This window comes from Apium graveolens, chromosome 9 (genome assembly GCF_009905375.1).
Source record: "Apium graveolens cultivar Ventura chromosome 9, ASM990537v1, whole genome shotgun sequence".
NCBI lineage: Eukaryota > Viridiplantae > Streptophyta > Magnoliopsida > Apiales > Apiaceae > Apium > Apium graveolens.
Window position 1 is genome coordinate 134,241,546 of NC_133655.1, and position 24,656 is coordinate 134,266,201.

A 24,656-nucleotide genomic window follows, 5' to 3' on the forward strand; every position below is an offset into this window, starting at 1 on the left:
GTCAGGGCATTTTCTGCCCAGAAAAACAGGGGAACCTTGGACTTTTAGCTTAGGCCCAAGAAGGCCCAAGCCAGGCCTTTGAGCCACATCAAGCTTATGAGATGCCCTTAGGTCAGGAGAGTCTTGTGTAAAAATTTTGAAGAAAAACTTGTAGTTTAAGAGTGTCTAATGCACTCAAGAAACCTTAGTTACCATTCTGAAATTTACACCAGTGAGCACTTTCACTTATCACATAGTTTTAGGACACTTAGAAGTGAGTATTAGGTCGACCACCATAGTTGTAAGATAGTATAAGGTCAGTAGAACAAAAGGCACAAGTGAGGGTCAATAGGTTTTGGATAATTTAGGAAAGGCACATTGAGTTAGGAAGCCCAAATTCGAAGACTTCGCTTAGTTAGCGACCAAGTAATTTAAGTGGTGAGTCGAGATCATCCAAGCCTAGTGTGGCGTTATGGTGTATGTGATGTTATTTGGTATTAATATACGATATGTGATTATGTGGCTACGTGTGTATATTTAAAAATATAAATGTTGGATATGAATTAAGTGTGTATAGGCCTAAGTGCCATCCATGTTTAATTTCGGGTTGTAAATAGGTTAAGATGGAAAGAATATATTATAATGAGGATTATTATTATTTATGTAGGATCTCGAGACGAGGGAAAACTTGCCTTAAAAGTCGAGTGAAGCTCCAGTTGTTGCTCCTACCAGTCAGACCAGACCAGTCTATCTCAAGGCAAGTGATTCAACTTGACCTTCGTATTTGCTGTAAACCGTTCATATATATATATCGATGCAATTATCCTGAGTCATTTTGATATATTTAAATCAAGAGTATCTTTTGTTTATCTTTGAGTTACATAGAGATGCCATGAACCCTCGAGTACATATTGCAAGTAGTTCAAAAGTCTTTCATGATAGTTTAATGCCATGATAAATTAGAGATGCGTTATAATATCTTATTGATCCTTTTGTTTATCATGCTATTGATCCCTGAGAAATCTTGATGTTGCACCCTGATGCTTTGATTCAACTCTTGAAATAACCTCGATAGAAACTTTATCTTGATACCTAAAAGCCAATCTTTTCTTAAATTCATTCATGATTGTTTGATAACCCTATCCTTACCCTAAAGCTTGATACCCTGTTATATCTTGAGCTGATGATCACTTCCTTTATATTTTAGCACCTCTATCCTATTGGAACCAGTGATGCTTATCTTCTTGATGTTCTAATACCTATACCTTGTCTACAACCATTGCTTTAAGCCTAGTTTGGCATTACTCTTTCATATTATCCAGTAGCCTTGCTTAATTTCCTTGTCTAAGTTCTTGTTTATGGAAACCTCTCAATTACCCTAATATAGTAAAGTCTAGTAGATCATGGCCCTGAAATTTAGTGTCATATTTCCAGTGTTTCAAGTTGATCTATAATCCCTTGGTAAAAATAATTACAGTCGAAAGAGATTTTGTCATAAATCGGCATCAGTTTTTAAAATGATTAAAACGTGGATTTTTCAGTCCCAAAGGGGGACAAATGTTTTCTTGAATGGTGGATCTGGACTGAGACGCGAGTCCTTTCCACACTTATATTAGGCTTAAAAGTTGCCTAGGGATTCCCAATAATGTTTTAGAACCCAGCGAGGTTCGGGATTACTTCGCGGCTGATCACCGGCTGTAATCCGTAGCGTCATAAAAGGATTTTGATTAAGAATGGTTTTAAAATTTGTTTTGATGCAAGCAAAATGATGCCAACTCACATAAGTTTTATCTCTCGATTATCATTGATTATGTCATTCCATTGTCATTCCTAAAGGTATATCTCGATTTATGCTTTGCGTTGTATTGCTAGCACTTGTTGAGCTTTTGGCTCACTTCTTGCTTTACCCTGATATTACAGCTAACAGCCATGGTTAGATTCAAGCAGACTGCCCGTAAGACCTGTGATGCGGATGCTTATGTTCGAGCCCAGGTAGAATAAGTAATAATAGTTGTGTGAGGACTCGGTATTTGTAATCAGATGTAATAGTTGGTAGTGTTGGGCTGTTCCAAACCCTAAACTGTAAGATCTTGGATTTTGGTTGTAAAATGATGTAATAGCTATAATTATTTTGCTATTTAAGTTGGGGGTGTGACACAAATTTTCATAAATGACATGCTATGACATTTATCAGTCTATATCTCATATGGAGTATTTTGAACTACTTTGGTCGGAACTTGGTTAAGTGTATATGCAGTCGTTTCTAGAGCATAACCCCAGAAAGTGAATAAAAGATCTGATTGACTCATCATCGATCGCACTATATCCAACAAGTTACGATTTCTCCTCTCAGAATCTCTATTCCATTGATGTGTTTCAGTAGGAGTAAATTGTGATACAATATCACACTCCTTCAAGAAACTCTTGAATTTGAGGCTTAAGTATTCTCCTCTATGATCTGATCGTAAAACTTTTATACTTTTCCCTTGTTTGCTTTTCTACTTCGACCTTATATTCTTTAAACATTTCAAAAGAATCAGATTTATTCTTCATAAGAACCACGTATCCATATCTACTAAATCATCAGTAAACGTTATGAAGTAGTATAAGCCACCCCTAGCCATCATACGGATTCGACCACATACATCATTAGGTATAAGTCCTAATCGTTCGGTGTCCCTTTCACCTGATTAGGTAAAAGAAGCTTTAGTCATTTTGCCAATGAGACAAAGTTTGAATCTTTTGTATAATCAAAATCAAACTTATCCAAGTATCCATCTGTATGTAACTTAGAAATGTGTTTCTCATTAATATGGCTTAACGGCAATGCTAGAGGTAATGTTTGATTTGAGTCATCTTAGAACATATAAATTATTAACTAATTGTGCAACATTATAAGACTTATCATTAAAATAGAATAAACAACTATTGTTTATTTAATTTAAATGAAAACCTTTCTTGTCCTAACAAGAAATTAATTTAATATATCTGCTAAAGGCAGGCAAGTAATAACAATTTATCAAGTTCTCAATCTCGCCTTATGGGCAAAATTAGGTATCGAGTTCCTTCAACTAGAGTAACAACTTTTGCTCCAATTCTAACCCAATACCTGAAGCTTGACCATTGATGGTCTTCTTCTTTAGATCTTCCAAACAAGCTCGATAATTTAACTTCCAATCATCCAGTTATTTCCACAGAAGTGACAATCATCTTCTTTAGCAACACCACTATCATAGCTCACACTTGACCACCGCCATGGCCTCTTACACAATCATCCAATCCATAAAAACATTTTTAATCAAAGAAGCCGAATCAAAGGCCATCCTTAACAATATAACTCCCAGTTTCACATGGTCCGGAGTAATCTCAACAACTGATGGCGAAATTACTAGAACAATTAGTTATTCGCTAATCTCATCTCAAAGTTCCACTGTATAGAGTATATCTAGATAGTATAGTTATTCACTATATATCAATTTGAAGAATATTTCAGCGAAATATAAAGCGTTTAACTATTCTGAACTTAGAATAGGGAAGAAATACTTGTAATATATCACAAGGAGGTTCGAGAATACTTGCATGGTTTAATTTAAATGGAAACCTTTATTGTCCTAACAAGAAATTAATTTAATAAATCTGCTAAAGGCAGGCAAGTAATAACAATTTATCAAGTTCTCAATCTCGCCTTATTGGAAAAATTAGGTATTGAGTTCCTTCAACTAGAGCAACAACTTTTGCTCCAATTCTAACCCGATACCTGAAGCTTGACCATTGATGGTCTTCTTCTTTAGATCTTCCAAACAAGCTCGATAATTTAACTTCCAATCATCCAGTTATTTCCACAGAAGTGACAATAATCTTCTTTAGCAACACCACTATCAGGCTCCAAAAGCCCTTTGGGATTGAACTTTGGTTTGGCACAGAATAAGATCAAATCTTCACTTTGCCTGTCTACTTTCCTTTCCCATTTGCATTCCATGTGTACACCATCAATATAGATGTAATTCATGCCTTTACCGTGTTATTTTCAGCAGTTCTAAACATGCCTATCAACTCAGTGAGTGTTCTGTGTATCTCATTCCTTTTGTTCTTAACAAACTGAGAATAGAAATTGTTCAAAGATTGTTTGATCAAATCAAGCTGAGTCTCTAGACCATTTTTGAAACCCAAAATATCAAGGTACATATACCTATTATCTTTCGAACATATGGTCTAACCGGATATCATTCTTCTATTAATACAAAAGTATGGTGCCTTATTATTGTCAAATCTTTCTGGCGAGCCTATCCTTCAAACATCATTTGAAGGTGCTCAATCATATCATAAGCATCATTATGCTCGTGTTGCTTCTAAAGCTCAGCACTCATAATTACAATCATGAGATATGAAACATCAGTTGCATAATCAATTTGCTTCTGGTAAGTATTTTGTTCAGCACATGTTTCATTCTCAACTAGAAGAAATAAGGGAGGGTTTGAGTGACATCCTTGAACCTGAGGACAATTCTCAAGTTCCCATGTCAATTGAGGAAATTATTTCATGTCATTTTGTCCTTCTCAAGGACTATTACATAGAGAAGTTATTTGTGTTTGTTGTCATTTGATATCTATAATATTAAAGTGCATAAAATGAATTAATCTACAGATGATCATTAAATTATATTCAAGTGATTATTCATATATATATATATATATATATTCATAATATATATCTCCCACTATTTTTATCCAATCAATAGCCCTAACTATTAATTCGGAAAGAATATCTTCAATATCCTATCTAGTGAGCCAAGATCCATATTTCACCATGCGTTATGTCAGCTTTGGCTTTTCTCCAAAAATATGATTATTTAGGTAGACAACATTTGTCAATTATATCAACTATATAACTCTTGGATATCTTGGTGGAACAACACTTTTTCATATTTATCTAATAAATCTCTCCAAACTCTATGCCTCTAAGTTCACAATCCTATTGTAGTAACTTGGGTCCCATTGGCGTGCATCCAATAGGAATTGAACCTACGAATTCGCCAAGTTAAGTCAAACCCAATAGTCAAAAAGTATCAATATACTTCAACACATCTCCCACGATAGATGGGAGTACTTCGCTTTGGCGAACCCGCTCCTTATCGATCTAAGGGTTAACGCATCAGACTCGTTAGAAGGCATCTGATCAACTTAATATTAACTTTAAGGTTTTGTTAATTTAAAACGATCATGATCCCATTATAAAGAGATTCCCAGTTTTTCCTTGAATAAAATACTTTAAATCAATATTCGTCAATTGTTTGATTTCCAGGTAGTGAGGGAGTCACAATGGTCTCGCTTAAAACCCACAACCTTACAAGTTCAATGAACTCGCTTTTGACAAAATCGCCCCATGTCAGAAACAAAGAAAATTTGTATTTTATTCCGTATTTTATAAACACGAGAATCTCATAATCGTTTGTTCATTTTAAAATCTTGAGTCGTTACAGATTTTATCTTGTTTAGCAAGCATGGCATGGGTGTCATATCTAATACATACATCCTTAATCTAACTAAGCATGCATCTTTATAAACTACTCTACACATAAATTTATCATATGAGCATATATATATATACATGTAAAGTGAAATAAATTAACGTGGTTGGTTATGGCTTCATCCTATGTGATCTTCATCAAGCTAATGACAAAGATCTAGGTCAATATAAGGTGAAAACTAAATACAAGCTAACTATTACATGTCTTCTTTCTTGTATTGCTTCCTTGGATGGCCTTCATGTGGGATTACCCTTTCTTGATCTTCAAATCTTCATGTCTTCATATACATTACACGAATGAAATATAAAAACTAATCTAATCTACTTACAAGAATAACTCGAGTTACATTCAAGATTTAATAATTACAAGATCAAATAACATGCAAGCCGTATTTAAAAAACCAAAATCATTAACATAAGGCCATCAGCCATAATCATCCACCTTGCTCAATTAACACATAATAACATGTTAGAACACATAATATGATCTTAACATATCATACTCATCATGATCTAATCATAAAAACAAAATATGGAAAAAAAATCAGAAAAATCAGAATCAAATTCTGAAAACATTAAATCGTTGTTTACGGACAGTAAACGATGTCAAATCCCTTACAGACGAGTCACTGATAGCTTTTGCTATCAATTTTTTTCAGACGCTCGATTCCATATGGAATAGGGTATTCGTTCGCCAAAATCAGACACCATACCCAGATTTCAGCAAATCTGCTGCATCCGATTCAGAATCGTATCAAATACGATTCATATTATAAGAACAAACATTATTCATGTATATATCAGAATATATACATATTATATAATCATCATATGATTATACAACTCTCATGAATATCATATATTCAAAACTATACATATATACGTATATATAAACATAACAACATGCAAAACATACAAAATCGCATACACAACAGCCATGTAAGATTGTATACATGCTATCATCATAAAACCAGTAAACACATAAACGAATTTAACACTTTTTGCAAGTAGCTCTGATGCCATTGAAGGGGTTCGAGCACATAAACGCAACGGAAATGATGTAAAATTAAATCAAAATCAGAATAAAATCGAAACCCACCGCAGGATCCATGCCAATAACGAATATTTAATTCGTAGATCAGATTGTTTATCTTAAGAAGTTTTACAAATTAGTTGACTAATGGAGATCCAAAGTTTGTTCAATCACCACGCATCCCGCTTTCACGATCTACGCTCTATCGGTATCCTTACGAATGCTTGAAGTCAAGGATTTGATGTGTACTAGCACAAACTCGTTTCTTCTTGCTCTCTCCATCTTCTCTCTTGGTGGCTAGGGTTTTAGTAAAAGTCTTGCACACATAATTCAGCCACAAGAGATATTATATAGAGAGTAGAAAAATGAATTATAACTCTTAACTAATTAGGAGTTATTATTAATTCAAAATTCCTATTTGTATAATAATTAAGTCACACTTAATTATTTAACAACTGAATTTCATAATTAATATTAGTAAATTTGAATATCATTATTTATCTAATTAATTAAGTCATACTTAATTAATATTATAAATAATTCGAATTACTTTAATATAATTTAAATCTAATTTAAATTAAATAATCCTTCAAGCATTCTTAGTGTGTGACCCTATAGGGTTATTATTACATTGGCAACGAATTTTAAATCTAATTTAAAATTTTAAACAATAAGCAGCATCTAGTAATACATCATTGCTACCCAAGTAATAATAATTGAATTAGTGATCGATTAAACCTTTCATGAATAATGTACAATGTAATATAATCCCTTTAACCAAATATTATAGATTAAACTAGAGGCATGTAATGTGTCATCCTCATCATAGTTTAATCCAAGTTTTCTTGATCAGTGAGTAGACTATAATATTAAATTAACATTTGAGCTTGGTCATGCATTTCATAGTCTAGCTCACATAAGAGTCCAATAATATCACTCCTAAAATAGGAGGGTTAAATCTCATCTAGATCATTCATATTTCTCATATGATTCATAATATACCCAATGTCCACCTTTATCATTACCCGGTCAAGGATAACTTTTAATGGAATCAATGTATATTAATTCTCATATATAAATATAATGACTTCAGGTCTAAGGATCATTAGATCATTATCACTGTGAGAATTACTTATGACACAAAGAACATATAGAATCTCACATCGGGTCTGTCCAGCACCATGTACATTTACATCTGCTTGTGTTTTTGACTTTAGTATCACTATACCTATGATCAATGAGATGTGATCATCAGTCAACAAACACACCAGTCTTAATGCATTATTATTGTCCTTTAATATAATACTCGACCAGGGACCTTTAGGAATATTGATACTATTCTCATAATCTCTTTTTTAAGTCACATACTTAGAGATATAGAATTCATATCATATTCCAAGGATATTTATTAATATTTTATTTATATCGCAGTAAATTAAGACATAATAAATTATAAAGTGAATAACCGATAGAACATAAATATTAATAATCAAATATCTTAAACTAAAACATTATAGTGTTGTCTCTAGGACACAAACACTAACAGATTGAAAATATCGACAAGTCAATTTCTCATTAGAGATCTCAGAGATATCTACAAGTCAATATATATAGAGATCTCTGAGATATCGACAAGCCATTTTGCATATAGAGAACTCAAAGATATCGACAAGTCAAAATGAAGATATGAAGATTGGAGATATCGACAAGTCAATTTCTCATTAGAGATCTCAGTGATATCGACAAGTCAAAATGCTTATAGAGATCTCAGAGATATCGACAAGTCATTTTTACATGTAGAGTTGTGGAGACCTTGACAAGCCAAGTTCACTAATATAGAACTTAGAGATCTCGATAAGCCATTCTACTTATCGAGATATCAAATCTCTAAACAACAAACTGGAGATCTCGATATGAACCTCAAGTATAGAATGCAGACAAGTTAAATATTCAAGATTATCAATCAATAAACGATCTAATCACTTAGATTGAAAAGTTTACAAAAGCAGTTTGAAGAGTGCAAGATCAAATGTCAGGATTAACTGACAAAGGAAAGTCACAGACTTACACGATTTGCAAAGATTCACTAAGCCAGAAATGGAAAACTTTAAAGATAACTTAAAGTAGGGTTTATTACATCTTATTACATGCTGTGTAAACCTGTGTTTCCTACTCTATAAAGTAAACACTAGTCGTTTGTTTTAGTTGTAATAAACAGATCTAGGTTTTCTTGTAAATCTCTCAAGATAGAAGCTGAGTTCTTTACTTACAAAAGAACTCATAAATTTGTAGCAAGATATACTTAATCTTAATACAAAGTTAAGTGCGTTTTGAAAATACTGTGTTTTTTATGCATTCTTTATTATTTTTGTTCAACACAATATCTCTACAAAGTAATCTGCTTTGTTCACCATCCATAATAGTTTGAAAAAGGCTAAAATATCCGAAACACATTCACCCCCTGTGTTGTATTCAATATCTAACATTATGCTTTGTTGCATGTCTTTGGTTGTAACTGTTGGGCATATGTTGTGTACTTGATGATTTCATAAACAAAACATTTAAGTACTTTTTTACTTAGTGAAATAATGTAGCACTCGACGGATAAGAATTATAGTCTCGACGGATAACTCATTATAGTCCCGACGGATGATTAACTTATTATCCATCGAGTGAGTAGCTTATGTAATAATAAGTTTGTAGCACAATTATGTATGCACCTTTTTATAGAATCTGTAGTAGCATATAAGTCATGTTGACTTTAACTAGATATGCAGAATAGGTTGATTAATTGTACATAAATGATGTCTTGTAATTCTGTATAAGTGAAATAGAGTCAAGTGCCAAAATAGCTACCGACGGATGATTAACAAAGCCATCGACGGATGATCAAATGACTATCAACGGATGTTTAAAATAGCAGTCGACGGATGATCAAGTAAATCATCAACGGATGTTCTAAAAAATCGACGGATAATCATATGAAGAATTCAAACAGCAGTTGAACAGTGAAAGCTGACACACAACCGTCGAGATGTATACAAACACACTGTGGAAGCCCATTAACTGGGTAATAGAGGACAAAAAGTAGCAAAGATTAAGACTGTTAGATTTTATATTTGTTCAGTCTTTTTGACTTTGTAATCTTGGTATTATATAAACCAAGAGAGTAGCAAATAGAAAAATAACTGAAATAGCTGAGAAACACAAAAACAGAGAAATCTTAGTAAGCAGAATCTTTAGCATTTCCTGTATTCTCGGTAGTTCCATTTGTAAGCAGCTGTGAGCATTTCTGCACACAGAGTCCTCTCGATATATTATATATATCTCTGGTGGAATTGTTTAAATCCATCAGAAAGTTTTTAAAGACTCTTGTTTTTAATTACTTATGTTTTGATTCAATTAAGTTTACATTCCGCATTGTGCTAATCAAAACAAATATATCTATAATCGAGTTGAACATTTTTATTTCAAGAAAAAGATTCAAGAATTTCATTCAACCCCCCTTCTGTAATTCTTGCTACATTGTTAAGGGACTAACAATTGGTATCAGAGCAAGCTCTTATTCTACAAAGAGTTTAAAGATCAAAACAATTCAGCAAGATGAACAAGAAAGATGTTGGAGTCAAGATTCCTTTTCTTGATAAAAATAATTACCATCATTGGAAGGTAAAGATGCATCTTCATATGATTTCTCAAGATGAGGCCTATGTGGACTGCATAGAAAGAGGTCCTCATGTTCCAATGAGAGCTGCAACAGGAAACGAGCCATCTGTTCCAAAGCCAAGGCACGAATGGTCTGACCCTGACATTGAACAAGTCAGGAAGGATAAAAAGGCCATGAACATTTTGTTCAGTGGAGTCGATGCAGACATGTTTGATCATATTATCAACTGCAAAACTGCCAAGAAAGTTTGGGACACAATACAAATAATTTGTGATGGCACTGAGCAAGTAAGAGAAAATAAAATGCAGCTCCTGATTCAGCATTATGAGCATTTTCACAATGAAGAAAGTGAGTCACACACTGACATTTTTAGTAGATTCCAAAAACTACTAAATGTTCTTAAGTTGCATGGAAGAGTCTATCAGACTAAAGACTCCAATCTGAAATTTCTCAGATCTCTTCCAAAGGAATGGAAACCAATGACAGTCTCATTGAGAAACTCACAAGATTATAAGGAGTTTACTTTGGAGAGACTGTATGGCATTCTGAAGACCTATGAGCTTGAGATAGAGCAGGATGAAAGAATGGAGAGAGGAAAGAAGAAAGGAGGATCCATTGCACTAGTTACTGATCTGGAAAAGGAGAAGGAAGTGAAGATGGAAGCTGTAGAATTAACTTCAAATGTTTGTGAGAATAAGGGTAAGGGGCTAGCTGAAAGTGAAGATTCATTGAGCCAAGATGACATAGAGGACATTGATGAGCACCTAGCATTTCTTTCAAGATTTTCCAAGCTCAAGTTCAAGAAGAACTTTGGAGCAGCCAAGCTAAATAGAAACATGGTGGATAAGTCAAAATTCAAATGTTTCAAATGTGGCTTGGCAGGGCATTTTGCAAATGAGTATAGAAAGTCAGATTCCATTAAGAAAAGGTTTGAGCCTGTGGATTATAATCAAAAATACTTTGATCTACTCAAACAAAAGAAAGGGCTTTCATTACACAAGAGAATGACTGGGCAGCTGATGGTTTGGATGAAGATGAAGATGTCAGCTATGTCAATATAGCCCTAATGGCCAAGTCTGATGAAACAGAGACAAGTTCCTCAAGCAATCAGGTAATCACTACAAACCTTGCACATTTATCTAAAGCTTAGTGTAATGATGCAATAAATGACATGTCTACAGAATTGTATCATTTGCGTGTTACACTTAAGTCTCTCACTAAAGAAAATGTTAAAATCAAAGAAAATAACTTGTTTTTAAGTGAGAGGAATAATGTGCTTGAGTCTCAGTTTGTTGAGTTTGAGAAACTAAAAATTGAGTGTAAGATTGCCAAGGAGGAATTAACTGAGTCCTTGAAAAAGGAAGAAATTTTGAAGAAGCAGCTCGAGCGTGAACAAGAGGTGATTAAAGCATGGAAAACATCCAGGGATGTTCATGCTCAAATCACCAAAGTTCAAGAAATTGAGTCTTTTTGTGATGAAGCCTGGAAAAAGAATAAAGAGAAACCAGAACCTATTTTGGTAGATGGGTTGCTGACAGATGTAGACTCGACGGATGGTGAGGACTATCCGTCGGATAACAAAAGGTGTTATACGTCGAATGATAAAAATCCCCATCCGTCGGCTGTAAGCAAACCCATTATCAAAGCCAAATTAATCAAGCTAAATGATAAGTATGGGTCTGTTTCCAAAAACTTTGTTTCAGGAGAGTCAAGTCAAGCTAAGAAAGGGAAAAAGGCTAATGTTGGTCACATGACTATCAAACAGTTAAGTGACAGACTTGAGAAAATAGAGGTAAAAACAGATACTAAAAAGAAAAACAATAGGAATGGTAAAGTAGAGATTAGCAAACACAATAACTACACACCTGATAAATATGCCCCTAGAAAATTCTGTGTCAAGTGTGGTAGTGTAAATCATTTGTCTGTTAATTGCAAATCTGCCATGCCTACTCCCATATCTGTTCAGCCTCAATTTCTTAACATGAATGCCATGCCTCCCATGCCTATTAATGTTATGCCTACACAGAACATGAATGCACAGTTTGCTAATATGCCATTTGCACCTAATCCATATTATGCTGCATACAATATGCCTCAAATGCCATTTAGCATGCCTTACTGGAATAACATGTTTGCACCAAGCATGTCATTTCCTGTTAGCCATAATATGCATGATAATTATGTTGCATTAAATGCTTTCAAAGGCCCAACCCAAATGACTAAGGAAGAATCTGAAATTCCTAAGTCAAATGAGTTAAGACCTAAGAAACAGAAGAAGAAAGCTAACAAGGCAGGACCCAAGGAAATTTGGGTACCAAAATCAACTTGATTTGATTTTGATGTGTGCAGGGAAACAGAAAGAATCTTTGGTACTTGGATAGTGGCTGTTCAAGACACATGACTGGTGATTCTACCCTGCTCACAGAGTTTAAGGAGAGAACTGGCCCAAGTATTACTTTTGGAGATGACAGCAAAGGTTATACTGTGGGATATGGCTTGATTTCAAAGGACAATGTCATCATTGAAGAGGTTACCTTAGTGGATGGTCTCAAAAACAATATGTTGAGTATCAGCCAGCTTTGTGACAAAGGCAACTCAGTAACCTTCAACAAAGAAGTCTGTGTTGTGACTAACAATCAAAACAACAAAGTGGTTCTCACTGGTGTGAGAAGAGGAAATGTGTACCTAGCTGACTTCAACTCAACCAAAGCAGAAACTGTAACTTGTCTTCTCAGCAAAGCAAGTCAAGATGAAAGTTGGATATGGCACAAGAAGCTATCCCATTTAAACTTCAAGACCATGAATGAGCTGGTAAAGAAAGAACTAGTAAGAGGCATTCCTCTAGTGGAGTTTACAAAGGATGGACTGTGTGATGCCTGCCAAAAAGGGAAGCAGATCAAAGCATCATTCAGGAAGAAACTTGATTCAGCAATTGAAGAGCCTCTGCAACTGCTTCACATGGATTTATTTGGACCAGTCAATGTATTGTCCATCTCAAGGAAAAGATTTTGCCTAGTAATTGTAGATGATTTCTCAAAGTTCTCTTGGACATATTTTCTAAAGTCTAAAGATGAGGCTAGTGAAATCATCATCAATCACATAAGGCAAGTCAACAATCATCCTGATTTCAAAGTTAGAAGAATCAGAAGTGACAATGGAACTGAGTTCAAGAATTCTGTCATAAGAGCATTTTATGAAGAAAATGGGATTCTGCATGAGTTTTCAGCAGCAAGGACTCCACAACAGAATGGAGTAGTGGAAAGGAAGAACAGATCACTTATTGAAGCTGCAAGGACAATGCTTGAAGAATCTAAACTACCAACATATTTCTGGGTTGAAGCTGTAAATACTGCATGCTACACTCAGAACATTTCTCTGATTAATCAAGCAAGATGCATAACTCCCTATCAATTGTTCAAGAACAAGAAGCCAACTCTAAACTTTCTTCATGTCTTTGGCTGCAAATGCTATATCCTGAGAAATCAAACTGATCAAAATGGGAAGTTTGATGCTAAAGCAGATGAAGGAATTTTTGTTGGATATGCTGTTGGTAAAGCATATAGAGTCTACAATCTAAGAACCAACATTGTTGTGGAATCTATACATGTTGTGTTTGATGATAAAAAGATTGAAGGACTGAAAGATGGAGATTACCATGAGAGCCTCAAATTCGACAATGTTGAGATGGTCAGTGATGGAAGTGATCAAGAAATAGTGCTAAGGATAATGCAGACAAATCTACCACCAATGAAGCACAAAACTCAACATCCATCGAGTTACAAAATGCTTCATCCGTCGGTAGACAACCTGCCTCATTCGTCGGTACTCAAAATTCACCATCCGTCGGGTTATCAAAAGGAGCAGGAAGTCAAGGCAGATCACCCATAGAAAGTAACCCTTTCTCAAATCAAAGATCCACAAACTCAGGGGGAGTTTCTAGCAATCAAAACTCAATCACACATCAAGACAAAATTGAGGTCTCTTCATCTAGAGCTAATCTACCTCAACCAAGGAAATGGACAAAAGATCACCCATTTGAACTGATTATTGGTGATGTTTCCTCTAGAGTTCAAACAAGAAGAGCAACTCAGGAAGAATGTCTATACAGCAGCTTTCTGTCAAAGGAAGAACCAAAGAAGGTAGAAGAAGCATTGTTAGATCCTGATTGGATTTTAGCTATGCAGGAGGAGCTAAACCAATTTGAAAGGAATAAAGTTTGGAAGCTGGTACCCAAGCGTAAAGGAAAGAATCCAATAGACACCAAATGGGTATTCAGAAACAAGATGGATGAAAATGTCATGGTAGTAAGGAACAAAGCCAGATTGGTTGCTAAAGGCTATTGCCAGCAAGAAGGAATAGATTTTGATGAAATATTTGCTCCTGTTGCAAGACTTGAAGCCATCAGAATCTTCTTAGCCTATGCAGCCCATGCAAATTTCAAGGTCTATCAAATGGATGTCAAAAGTGCCTTTCTGAATGGAGATTTGGAGGAAAAAGTGTATGTTAGTCAACCTCTTGGCTTTGAAGATCCAAATTTTCCAAAATATGTCTGTTATCTACTGAAAGCACTTTATGGACTGAAGCAAGCACCTAGAGCCTGGTATAACACTTTATCAAAGTTCCTTTTGGAAAATCACTTCACAAGAGGTACTGTAGATAAAACTTTATTTTTCAGAAATGTTAATGGCTCTAGCATACTTGTTCAAATCTATGTAGATGATATTATTTTTGGCTCTACAGATGAGAAACTTTGTAAAAAGTTTGCCAAACTGATGCAAAGTAAGTATGAAATGAGTATGATGGGAGAACTAACTTACTTTCTTGGTTTACAAGTTAAGCAAGTTAGTGATGGAATATTCATTAGTCAAACTAAATATATTTTTGATCTTTTAAAGAAGTTTGATCTAATGGATTGCACATCTGCAAAAACTCTCATGGCCACTACAACTAAGCTTGAACTAAACACTACTGAAAAGTCTGTGGATATTTCAAGCTATAGAGGCATGGTTGGCTCACTTCTGTACTTAACAGCTAGTAGGCCAGATATAATGTTTGCTACATGTTTATGTGCTAGATTTCAGGCTGATCCTAGAGAGTCTCACTTGATAGCTATTAAGAGAATTTTCAGATATCTCAAGGGAACACCAAAACTTGGCATTTGGTATCCTAGAGATTATGGTTTTGATCTAACTGGTTATTCAAATGCAGATTATGCAGGTTGCAGAATTGACATAAAAAGCACAACAGGAACTTGTCAATTTCTAGGAAATAAGCTTGTGTCCTAGTTCAGTAAAAAGAAAAATTCAGTTTCTACTTCTAGAGCTGAAGCTGAATATATTGCTGTTGGCAGTTGCTGTGCACAGATTTAATGGATGAAAAATCAATTGCTAGACTATGGTTTGCAAGTTGAGAGGATTCCTATTTTCTGTGATAACACAAGTTCAATTGCCATCACTGAAAATCCAGTGCAACATTCAAGGACAAAGCACATAGACATCAAGTACCATTTCATAAGGGAACATGTAATGAATGGTACTGTAGAGTTACATTTTGTTCCAAATGAGAAGCAACTTGCGGATATATTTACCAAGCCACTGAATGAATCCACCTTTTCTAGGTTGGTAAGTGAGTTAGGTATGCTTAATTACTCTTGAATCTATCTGAGTTATTTTGCAAGTTGACATGTAGCCAGAAATTTAACTGTTTTTTTGTCATGAGTGAAATTTTGGCTAAGTCAAAATTTGCATCTCGACGGATGACCATTATCCATCGAGTTGAGTCATCCGTCGATATACTATGTGCAAATAAAAATCAATTACTTTTCTGGAATCTTTTAAAGCTCGACGGATAACAGTTTATCCTCATCCGTCGAAGTGTCTAAATCTTAACCGTTAGTTTCCTGAACATTATCCATCGAGTATACTTACAGTTTGTAAGCATTACACGACGGATAATGGGTGGAATTTTTACAGTTTATTTTTAAACGGCTAATTTAGGCAATTTCTATTGGGTAATTTACTTTTCTTTATTATTTTCATCCGTTGTTTTTGAGATAGTATAAAAGCTTATTTCATTCCAATTATTTTCTTTTATCATTCTCAAATTCAACTGCTTTTATTTTATTCTCTCTCAAGCAAATATCCTCTTTATCTTCAAGCTTTCATTATCTAACAATGGCACATGTAGTAAAGATCATGTCTCAGACTGGGTTCATTTATGAGAAGAAGAACTTCACTACTTTGGTCAATAAGGGTATTCAGCAATCAGAAGACTGTCACAGGATGATGGACTTCGTGAAGAACTGCAAGTTAAGTTATGCCATGCTTGAATCACACACAATTTATTGTGAAGTTGTTGAAGAGATGTGGACCACTGCAATCTAAAACTCTACTGACAAAACCATCATTCTAACTATCAAAGGTAATGAGTTCTGTATCAATAGTGATGTGATAAAAGCATATTTCAAAATTCCTGATGATAATGTAACTTCACCACACACTGACACTGATATTATCAATATGCTTAATTCCATGCATTATGCACTTCCTACTACTAAGCTAAGTGAGATTAGAAGATTAGGTCTTAGGAAGGAATGGAGTTTCATGTGTGATGTTGTGACTAAAGTTTTCTCTGGAAAAGTCATTAATTTTGATTCTGTGAACATTTCCATGCTTAACATGCTATACATGCTAGTTACACATAAATTTTACAATTTCAGTGACCTTGTCTTGTATGAGTTAGGTTTTAAACTAGGTGAGTTAGCCAAAAGAGGAAAGAATGTATATTATGCTAGATTTTTCATGATATTGGCTAACCATCTTTGTCAAGAGATTGTACTTGAGAACTCAAACAACAAATTAGCTTGTTGGATTCAAGAGAGAAGAATCATTGCAGATTTGAACAGAGCCAACCATCATAGGGATGTGCCAATGTTCTACTTTCCTGTAATGCAGACACCTCAGGTAAGTGAGGTAAGTTCATCCATACCCTCAACTATTCCAATCTCCTCAATTTCTTTAAGTTTAGGAGTAGTTATGGCAACTGTGACAATGACCAAACAGTTGCCTACCAAAGCTGCCAAATCAACTACAATTTCTAAATCCAAGTCAAAGAAAACCCCCTCTGGTATCTCTCAAAAGGTACCAGTTGAAAAATCTACCAAAGCCAAAGAGGGGAGTGTGAAGGAGGGTCAGTTAGGTGAGGAAAGGGGTGAACATCAAAGAAACCCCATGGATAAGGTTGGAGAGTTGAGTGAATCCCAGCCTAGCCACACTGTAGTTTCCCAACAAACTGCAGTGCTTAAAAAGGATAAAAGCTCACTTCTAGCTGCATCCTCCCAAAAGGATGTGGCTATTGAACAAAGCTCTCAGCCAAGAGCACAGGCCAAAAGGGTTAGGGACACAAGCTCACCCCAAAATTACACAAGAAAGAAGAAATCCAAAACAACTGGGGATGCACAGGGCACACACATAGTGCAAAATGGTGCTAAAGACACAGTCCCTGCACTTTCTCAAATTCAGATTGATGTGGCTCCAATAAATGTGGAGTCACAGCCAAAATCTCTTATAATAGAAGCCTCTGAAACACCATAATCACCAACAAACTCTCTGGAAGTGGATATGATAAACACTTCAATTCCTGATTCCCCTTCTTTAACTCTGTTGGGGAAGCCAAAATCTAGTGCAAGTGAGCATCATCTTTTAGATGATTTGTTGGCTCACTTGCCAATTCTTTCAGATACTATTGTGACATCTGTGCCTCAAATAACTTCAATCAACACAGAGTCAACAATAGTTTCTCTTCCCACCTCATTCATTTCTACTCTCTCGATGGATATTGCTCATCCGTCGAGTAGTGATTGTATCCCGACAGATAAGCTTAACAGCAGTTATCCGTCGGATAGCTTTACCACTCACCCGATGGATATCACTTATCCGTCGAGTGTCTCTGTACAACTTCAAACTTCAATTATTTCTAGTGCAGAAGACTTAGTGGTAATACAGTCACTCTTAGGACTGAGAGAGGAGAGTGCATTGAGTGAGAGGTTGGGTTGCTCCCAGGCAAAAGGAGAGGAAAAGAGTGAATCTCAGCAATCCATTTATTCAGGATTGGCAAAAGTGAGTGAGAGGAGTCCCACCTTAGTAGGTGAAGGTAAGGGTGTGAGGGTGGGGAGCCAGGGTGAGACCCTGATGCAACAAAAGAGAGATTATGAGAGAAAGGCAGGTACAGGAGAAATAAGGGTGGATCCAGCCATTGCTAGTGAGTCAATGATTGTGGATGATGCTGAAAAGGGAAGACGATTTCAGCAACATTACAAAGCTGAAATTGATAACATTTCCTTGGATGCTGACACTTTTACTCATCTTGTGTCAGCCTATCAATTGTTGGCTGCTCAGGGCAATGTGGAGGCAGAACAGGCCTTGAATCTAGTACACACCTCAGAATCTCTTCAAAGAGATAAAGCTGCTGTCAATAGGATGCCTTCTCAAGCTGGTGAGCCATCTGAAGAATTTGGAGTAAATTCTAATGATGATGACTCTGTTTCTTTGGATGGAAGCATGAACTTAGGGGGAGATGAAGGCCCAAGTTCTGTTTTAAATTTAACTGGATGGGCATGGACAAAGGAATTTACACCAGGACAATTTGATGTGTCTTTGGTCAAGCAAGTGGTAGCTATTTAAAAGGCCCTTCAGGAGACTTCAGATGCTGGTACCAAGGCTATTCTTCAAGCTCACCTAGACTCTCTACATCTCATGAAGATCCAGCACTTAAGACAGAATATGAGTGTGGATGAACTAAAAAGAGATATAGCTGACTTGAAGACATACAATTCTGAGAAGCTGGATTCAGTAATGTCATATGGTACCATGCAAGTTCTACTGCTAAGATTGAGGAGAGAATCAGACTCTGAAAAGAAGCTAGCCAAGCTGGAAAATAGAGTTCAAGTTATTGAGAATTCAGTGGCTATCCTTCTTCAAAATCAACAGACTCAGACAAATCTTCTCATGCAACTGGCTAAAGCACAAGGCTTAACTCCTCAACTTGATGATAATAAAAAGGGGGAGAAACTTCAAGTACAAATCAGCAAAGTAATTGTACCTTCAATTACAGTCTCCAAGCCAACAGTTGCAGATGGTATAGATTTAATTAATGCAGCAGCAGCAAATTTGAAAGTTGCTGAAAAAGGAAAGTTGAGTTTGATCAACTGGAATAAGATTGATGAGGAGATACGGAAAAAGTTTGAACTAGTCAAGGAGCCAGTTCAGTCAGCCATCCATCACTCTCATGTCAAGCCAATCAGTGTGAATGAGATGAGCATGAACTATCTGGAAAAAGGATAATCTTCCTGCATCAAGTCTACAAAAGCTGAAACAATTCTTAAACCAAGGGCAAATTATCCAAAATCATCTTGGAAGAACCCTATGGACACTGTGTATGAGACACCCAAGCCTGATGAAAAGAAGCTTCTGTCAAGATCTATTATCTTCTATAAAGATCCAGCTGATTCAGCTTCAAAAAGGAGAATTGCTAAGATATTCAGAAATGGAAAGGAAATTTGTGTGGTAGCTGGACATCCATAATTTTCTCAAGCAAAGAAAGAAGAAAAAGCCAGATTAAAGCAGGAAAAGAGGCAAGCTGCTCTAGATGCAAAAAAGTCTAAACAAAAGAAAGAACAGATTGCTATCTTGGCCAAGCTACAGGCTGTGAATTCTTCTCAACAAATTCCCTCTCAGCCATCTGAAGCTGCTGAATCAAAGAAGAAGATTGAAGAATAGAAGAAATCCCCAAGAAAGAAAGAATTGGCTAGAAGAACAAAAAGGAAACTGGATGTTGTTGACAAGGAATTGGAAGATCAATTTCCTCAAGAATCCACTCAACCTACAACTCAAGCATCAAAGCCCTCTGTGGTATTTGAAGACATAAGGGTGGTGGATCCCTACAGGAACATACATGGTGAACCTATTATGCCAAAGGATGAGCCAATAGAGTGGGATAAAATACCAATTCTTGACTTCAACTTACCAATCCTTAGCTAGCCAAAAAGGACAAAGTCAAGGGCAGTCAAGAAAGTGAAGTTGTCACCTCTCAAATCTAAGTCAGTAGTTAAAGCTCAACCCAAGGTCAACAGGGGAGACTACTTGTACTTGTGTGATATCAAAGAATTTTCAGATCTAAATCTTTATCTGGATGAACTAGATGAAGTTAGAGCAATTGATGCATACAGAAACCTACCTGAAAGGTTGGTGTTCAAGTATAAAGGAGGAAGGGAGATTCAGTGGCCACTTCACAGGATTCTTCAAGAAAGCCAAGTTGTGCTGATTAAAGTCTATTCATCCTTCAAGAAAAACTTTGGGTTCAATGTAACTGCAAGAAGACTAGTATTGAAGAAGATTGAAGAGCTGAGGAGTGTTAGAGCTAAAGATGCACTCCCAAAGACTCTAATCATCCCATACACAGGGAGAAGAGTGCATATAAGGCCCTACTGGCTGATGGAATTCATGGATGACAAGGGTGTAAGAAGATTCTTCAGATTAGAAGACCAATTGAGTATCTCTAGCAATGAGACTCTCTTGGAAATGCAAGAAAAGCTAGATCTCTCAGAATCTGATGAACTAGAATTCCACAGGCAGCTCCAGAATCAAATTGAAGAAAATAATACAAAGCTTGGAAGAAGATCCAGACCTTCAAGGAACTAGAAAAATCTGCTCAGGCTAGAGGAGCATCTTGAATTGACTGTGAGTCTAAACCTTGTTCATTTTAATTAATTGAAGCACTTTCAATTTATCTACTTATCTTTAAAGATATATGTTCAGGATATTTTGTTATCATCAAGTATCTCTTAATTTATGGCTACAATTCCAGTAGACATAAATTGGGGGAGATTGTTGGGCATATGTTGTGTACTTGATGATTTCATAAACAAAACATCTAAGTAGATTTTACTTAGTGAAATAATGTAGCACTCGACGGATAAGAATTATAGTCCCGACGGATAACTCATTATAGTCTCGACGGATGATTAACTTATTATCCATCGAGTGAGTAGCTTATGTAATAATAAGTTTGTAGCACAGTTATGTATGCACCTTTTTATAGAATCTGTAGTAGCATATAAGTCATGTTGACTTTAACTAGATATGCTGAATAGGTTGATTAATTGTACATAAATGATATCTTGTAATTCTGCATAAGTGAAACAGAGTCAAGTGCCAAAATAGCTACCGACGGATGATTAACAAAGCCATCGACGGATGATCAAATGACTATCAACGGATGTTTAAAATAGCAGTCGACGGATGATCAATTAAATCATCAACGGATGTTCTAAAAAATCGACGGATAATCATATGAAGAATTCAAACAGCAGTTGAACAGTGAAAGCTGACACAGAGTCGTTGAGATGTATACAAACACACTGTGGAAGCCCATTAACTGGGTAATAGAGGACGAAAAGCAGCAAAGATTAAGACTATTAGATTTTATATTTGTTCATTCTTTTTGACTTTGTAATCTTGGTATTATATAAACCAAGAGAGTAGCAAATAGAAAAATAACTGAAATAGCTGAGAAACACAAAAACAGAGAAATCTTAGTAAGCAAAATCTTTAGCATTTCCTGTATTCTCAGTAGTTCCATTTGTAAGCAGCTGTGAGCATTTCTGCACACAGAGTCCTCTCGATATATTATATATATCTCTGGTGGAATTGTTTAAATCCACCAGAAATTTTTAAAGACTCTTGTTTTTAATTACTTATGTTTTGATTCAATTAAGTTTACATTCCGCATTGTGCTAATCAAAACAAATATATCTATAATCGAGTTGAACATTTTTATTTCAAGAAAAAGGTTCAAGAATTCCATTCAACCCCCCTTCTGTAATTCTTGCTACATTGTTAAGGGACTAACAGTAACTGTTTTGTTCTTAAACCTCAGGTTGAGCGTAGTAAATTATCTGCTAAGTCTGCTTTATGTGTGTTTTTTGGCTACGGTGTTACCCATAAAGGATATCGTTGTTTTGACCCGGTCAGTGAAAAATTGTATGTTTCTCGATATGTTTGCTAGTTTGCATCATATGACACAAGAGTTTATTCGTATTGATCCTTTTGACATAAATATTGAGGATGCTTCAATCACAAATTTTAATACTTCAGTTCCGGAGGCATCTACATCTCAAACTCCCACATCTTCACCGACTTCTACATCTACATCTCAGACTCTGACGTCTTCACCTGCTTCTAAAACTAGTCAATCATCACCAGAGATTTTAGATTCTCCTCCCACTCAATCGTCTACCAAAAGTTCTACTCCTTCGCCAATTTGGCAGTATACTCGCATACGTAAGTCCACCCAACTGCCTGATTTTCCTTATTCATCTTATTCCCCGTATTTTACTTCATTCGTTACTTCAGTTCACCATTTGTCTGAGCCTGGATCATATAGAGACGCTGTTCATGATCCTCTATGACCAAATGATATAGCCGAGAACTTACTGCTTTACATCAAACTCATACATGGGATTTAGTCCCATTGCCTCCAGGAAAACATACAATTGGTTGTCGTTGGGTATATAAAATTAAGACAAAAGCTGATGGATCCGTTGAGCATTATAAGGCTCGACTTGTTACTAAAGGTTACTATCAAAAGTATGGCTTGGACTATAAAGTGACTTTTGCGCCTGTTGCAAAGATGACGACTGTTCGTACTTTAATTGTAGTGGCTTTTGTTCGAAAGTGGAAAATATTTCATATGGATGTTAAGAATGCATTCTTATATGGTGATCTTTACAAGGAAGTTTACATGACACCTCCTCCTGGTCTTCCGTATCAACCAGGTTATATCTGCAGACTTCATAAATCTATTTATGGTCTTCGTCAATCATCTCGTTGTTGGTTTGAGAAGTTTTCTACTGTACTTTATTCACTTGGTTTTCGTCCTACTAATCATGATTCTACTCTTTTTGTATGATCTACGAGTGCTGGTCATATCTTATTGTCTTTATAGGTTGATGATATATTTATTACTGGTGACGATTATGGGTATTGAGTCGCTGAAACGTGAGTTGGCTCGTTGTTTTGCTATGAAAGATTTGGGTTTGCCTGTTACTTTTTGGGAATTGAAGTTGCTAGCTCACCAAAGGAATATCTTTTATGTCAATCTAAGTATATTGCTGATTTGCTTGACCGTGCATGTCTTACTGATAACAAGACTGTGGAAACTCCTTTAGAGATGAATGCTAGATATTCTCCATTTGATGGTCTTCCCTTAGAGGATCCTACTTTATATCGTACAATTGTTGGTAGTCTTATATATCTCACCGTTACTCATCCGGATATTGCACATGTTGTTCATATAGTTAGTCAATTTGTCACTTTTCCTACTACCGTACATTAGGTTATAGTTCTTCGTATTCTCAGGTATCTTCGTGGGACTCAGTTTCAGAGTCTTTTATTTCCTTCTAACTCATCTTTAGAGTTGCGTGCTTATTGTGATGCTGATTAGGCTGGTGACCCCGAGGATCGTAAATCCACAACTGGTATTTATATTTTTCTTGGTGATTCTCTTATTTCATGGAAGATTAAGAAATAAGATGTTATTTCAAGATCATCTTCAGAAGCTGAGTATCATGACATGGCTTCCACTACTTGTGAGATTGTTTGGTTACGTCGCTTATTTGCAGATTTGGGTGTTAGCCTTCCTAGTTCCAGCCCATTATATTGTGATAATAAGAGTGCAATTCATATTGCACGTAATTCGGTATTTCAGGAGCGTACTAAATATATTGATATTGATTATCATCTTACTCGCCATTATCAGCTGAGAGGCACTATCTCATTGCCTTTTGTTCCTTCTTCGCTTCAGATTGCTGATATTTTTACAAAGGCCCACTCTATTTCGCGATTTCGTTTTGTGGCACCCCAAAACCCGGGGTCAGGAGTCTCGGAAGCCACGCCATCTAAACTCACACAACTCACATTACATTATGTAAATACTCACGCTTCACGACCCCACACTTATCACACACACTTACAGGTTATTGTCTTGGAAACGAACCATCATCACTAGAGTAATTTTTATTACAACCCAAATATAATTAGTCTTACCGGGGAGTGAACTTTAGGTAAGGTTAGTGCGCCGGCCAAATATACGTTTCTTGTTTCTTATCTTACATAAACCATACTTATAAATAAGCCGAACTATAAATAACTGAAAACTAATCCAGCTTATTCTGACTACCTGAGGTACAGCACCAAACAATCTACGGAACAGCTGGCCATTTCCTACCCGTTTCCTGGCTGTGGTTCTCATGGCAGGCATCTTGATTCACTGTTGTGTTGTGTCAATTTAAGAAAACAAGTGTGAGCTATAATGCTCAGCATAATAATGTACAGTATGGAAATGACTGTATGATAGCATCATATATTATATATATATATTATTCAAAAATAGTTT